Source organism: Gekko japonicus, unplaced genomic scaffold (genome assembly GCF_001447785.1).
Source record: "Gekko japonicus isolate JY-2015 unplaced genomic scaffold, Gekko_japonicus_V1.1 scaffold194, whole genome shotgun sequence".
Classification (NCBI taxonomy): domain Eukaryota; kingdom Metazoa; phylum Chordata; class Lepidosauria; order Squamata; family Gekkonidae; genus Gekko; species Gekko japonicus.
The window spans coordinates 872,767-877,206 of NW_015168052.1; the positions used below are offsets into that span (position 1 = coordinate 872,767).

A 4,440-nucleotide genomic window follows, 5' to 3' on the forward strand; every position below is an offset into this window, starting at 1 on the left:
CACAAAGGGACGGAACCAGCAGGGGAAAAAGGAGGAGGAGGAGGGCTAGCACATGGATTGGGAGGCAACTGGGCTGTCTTGTGTGTGCCACACGGAGGGGAGAGACCTTGAACGTGAGTAGGGGAATGTTGTGTAGTGGGTTTGTTGCAGGAAAGCTCAGTGATTCAGCATAGTGATCAGCTTAGTTTATTGGCACACATACACACAATAACAGAACAAGCCTGCAATGCCCTGTATTTATTTGGTCCATGGCCAATCCCTAGTCAGCTCTCCTCTTTCTACTGGTGGGTTTGAATGTCCACCTAGGGATCCTATTGGTGTTCCTAGGATCCTTGGTCCTTTTGTTATTCAGGACCAAGCTCTGACTAAGGCGCTGGCTACCTAGTGACTCTCTGCGGACACAACAGGGATTGAAGGGGAAAACGGGTGCCACTGTTGCCACCGCATGTCTGAATAGCTGTGGAGCCAGGAGACAGAGTGAGTGTTGGGCTCATGGAGGAAAAAGGGTTGTGGGAGGACAAAAAGCACTCCTTGGAGGTTCTGGAAACAGCCTCTCCATCAGGCCTTTCCCTCAGTCCTGCTGCTTCTGTGTGAAATGCAAAAGAACTGGGGGTGGGAGATCTAGGAGAGCCAGGTTCAGACCCCCTCCTCCTGAATCAGGACCCTGTCACCTGGGTCACCTGAGGCCAGTCGCTCAGCCTGGACCACTTCACACGGTCATTGTTGGAGGGGATGAGGTGGTGGAGGGAGGAGTCCAGTGTGCCTACTTGAGATCCTCAGAGGTAGGACAGAAGAAGAGAGGAAACAAGGGGTGATTTCCCACAAGCGCTGCTCCGCGCTCACTCTTCTCTTTGGCCCGATGGTATGTGTCAATTTCACACAAGCTGCTGCGCGACCGCATTTTGCCTCGCAGCTTCGTGGGATTTTTTTTTTTGAGAATTGAGTAGATGCGGGGAAAATTGCACAAAGCTGCGGGGCAAAATGGGGCCGCACAGCAGCTTGTGTGAAATTGACACATACCATCGGGCCAAAGAGAAGAGTGAGCGCGGAGCAGTGCTTGTGGGAAATCACCCAAGGAATGAGAGACGGATCATAGCCATGCTCGGCTGCTGAGGCTGGGTGTATGGAGGTGTGTGCTAAAAACTACCTTATTAACTTATTGTTTACTTCATTTTCTCCTTCTGCTGGAACGTTATTGATTCTCATACAACTCAAGGTTCTTCAGTAATATCTGAAATCATTCTGTATCATGGGATTTGTCATCTTCAGCTTGTCAAACGGGAGCATGAACTGAAGGATTTCTGCAAACTGCTTGGCAAGTGTCTGTTTTTGCTCCAGGTGCTGCACGGGAGAATACAGGGTGCTCCTCAGGGCCCCAAGAAGACCTCGTAATGCAGTTTCTAATCTCTGGGAAAATTCATAGAATTTCTTTAGTTTGCCCACTAGATGAACAAGCACACCCCACACTTTCTCCTGGAGCCTCTCATCACTGAGATGCTGTATTGCCTCTCATATTTCATGACCAGTTCCTCTGTAGGACTGCAAGTCTTCCAGGATTCCTTCTGCATCCTTTAACACTATATTTACCTGATTATAAATTTCTTTTCCCAATTCTGTAGGCTGAGCATTTTCAAAATCAAGGAAAAAGTTTGGTCCCTGCTCGAGGTCTTTGCATGTCAAAACTTTAAGAAGGCTCCCTATGTTAAGACACTTACAGCCAGTGCTGCTCTGCTGTTGTTCCCAGTCAAGTGACAATATCATCTTGAAGCTTTTGTAGGTGATGACACCCTTTAATGCAAATGCAACAGCTTTTCTATGAAACCAGGAACAAACTGTCTATGAACAGCAAGAATGAACAGCTGTATCCTGAAGAGATGCACAGTTCCATATATGCAGCAGAACTTCCATGCAACCTAACCTGGGTGACCTCTGATGTAGGATGAGCATGCTGCCCCCTCCCCCGAAGCTGAGGGGAGGGACTGACCTGAGCAGCAATGCCAGAGCTGCCCGCGGGGACCAGGCAGCCATTAAAGAGCCACCACCACGGAGAAGACAACTGCCGCCAAGCGTCCATAAGTTGCATGCATTCCAGTCTACCTTATTTACTAGCAAGGAAGATTACTCATCTCCTAAAAGTGCTATATATACAAAAAATAACTAATTTGTTGGGAAATTTAAGATACCCTCCTTTTTTTTTGTATCCCTTGGGAGGGGGGGAAACTAGTCTTGCATATGATTAAATACACTTATTGGGGCTTTTGTAGGCTCCCCAGTAAATCAATTGCTTTTGTTTGTATTTTGAGAAAAATAATATTGTTAATTGGGTTTGCCTGTGTCCTTTATAAAGATTATATTTCCAGCACCTAGAAGACCAGTGCCTGCCCCTGGAGCAGACACCGACATTTGCCTGTCCCCCCTTCTGCTTGAATGAAACATGTGGGTGGGGGGAACCAATCCTGGCTCAGCGCAGGTGCGCTGATCAATCAATGGCGAGCTGGCCAGCCAGGTCTGGAGGCAGCTGCCCTCCATGTGCAGACTGGCTTAGCGAGCTCAGGAGAGGATGGAGCTTCGCAGCTGTGAAAGAGCACGTTGCCATGAGGAGGGAACTCACCGGCTTCAGCGGGCGAGGTTTGGAGGACTCCAGCCTGGGAAGGGGTGCAGGGAGGCACCGGGTGGGTTAGGGATTGTTGGGCCCTTCGCCATCCCAAGGCGTGGCCTTCTGGCTGGTTCTCCCCCCCTGCACACTCTCCAGCAGGGAGCGTGCTTGCCTGGGGGACTCATCGCTGGGTAGTTGGTAGGCTCCCCCACCCGCCGCTCTCATCTGCAAGTGAGTGAGGGACGCTGGAGGCAGATCAGCCCAGCATGAGCTCAAGGGTGGACAGGAGCTGTGCTGGGCAGCTGAGAGGCCCACGTGGCAGAAGAGAAAGAGAGCGGGTTTTGGGGGCTAGGTGGGAGGATCTGGGGTTGAGTTGACTTATCTTCCAGCGCCCCATCTTCAGCCGCATTCAGGCCTCCGCTGGCCGCTGGCAGTGGCAACATGGCCTAGCTACTAGCAGCCATCTGGGACAATCTTCCTTGGGGGCGAGCAGTGGGATTGCTCCTTCCACCTATTCTCAGGCAGCCAGCCCCCTCAACTTTCCCCCCTTGGTATTGTGAAAAGTACGCAAACGAGGAGTGATTTCAGCAAGGCGTACTTTATTCTAACTGGAACAAGACAACTTTGGCCGGCTCGCAGGCCGGCTTATATCCCCCGAGAAACTGCCACCCAAAACACACCCCTACTTCCCTATAGGTTATTTACAGTGGCCAAGAGTCCCATAGGCTCTCGGCCGGGAACCTAGCCCCCTGATTGGAGCGGGCTAGGATCCGCATAGTCCATTGTCTCTTGGAGCGAAGCTCAACGTTTGTCTCTGGACTTGTCTGGACTAGTCTGGACTGGATACCTTACATATTGTTAGGATTCTCAGGCCTCCACCCAGCTCAGACGGTGGCGGCACCCGCCTCCTCCAACATCCAAGGGATTTGTTTTGCGGTAGCTGTTTCTCCAGCACCCGCCCTCTCCTCTCACTCCCCAGGCTCATTGGTGCTTCGGAGGCTTTCATCCAGCTGGATGCACAGCGGCCCCCACCCCCTCCACCCTCCAGGGCTCTTTTGGACCAATTCACAGTGACCAGCCACCCAACCGGCCTGTTTCTGGGCTAGCTCTTTGGCAAAGATCCTGGAGAGCTCACCCATAATGGTGGTTTCTCTCCAGCGGGGAAGTGACAAGGCTAAGGGCCTTTCTTCTTTTTAAGGTGGCATCAAGGCTTTTTCTCCACCAGGGGTAAGGGTGGGCTCAGGTCTGATTCAGTATAGGGTGGGGACTAGGATCCCATCCACGAGGGTTCTGTTAAGGGCGCAGGGTGTTAGTGCAGTGCAGGGCAGCACCGAGGCCCACCCTCGTTAGTGGATCTAGGGCCAGGAGTCTGATTCAGTATAAAGCAGCTTCATGTGTCCTTCCCCATCAGTGTGATTTAAGGAATCACATGCCTAATTTGGTGGGGCAGCATCAGCTTTTCCTACAACTCCGTGTGAGGCGGCTTCGTGAGCTCCTCTTCACCAGTGGTTTTAAGAACCAAGAGTCTAGTTTGCTATAGGGTAGCATCCCTCTCCACCAGCTTGTTAAAGGTCTGTGTGGGGGGACATTCAGAGCACCCCAAGATTAATTGAGAGAGTTCACATGGATTTTAACACTCTCTCCAGTTTGGTGTAGTGGTTAAGTGCGTGAACTCTAATCTGGGAGAACCGGGTTAGATTCCCCACTCCTCCACTTGCACCTGCTGATGTGACCTTGGGTCAGTCACAAGCTCTGGCACAGCTGTCCTTGAAAAAGAGCAGTTTGTGTCAGAGCTCGCTCAGCCCCCCCCACCTCACAGGGTGTCTGTTGTGGGGAGGGGGAGG

General features: G+C 51.7%; 1 pseudogene; it reads right to left on the reverse strand.

The window, feature by feature from the left end:
• Positions 1–1,143: 1,143 nt before the first annotated feature.
• On the reverse strand, positions 1,144–1,761 carry LOC107113115 (annotated as a pseudogene).
• Positions 1,762–4,440: the final 2,679 nt, after the last annotated feature.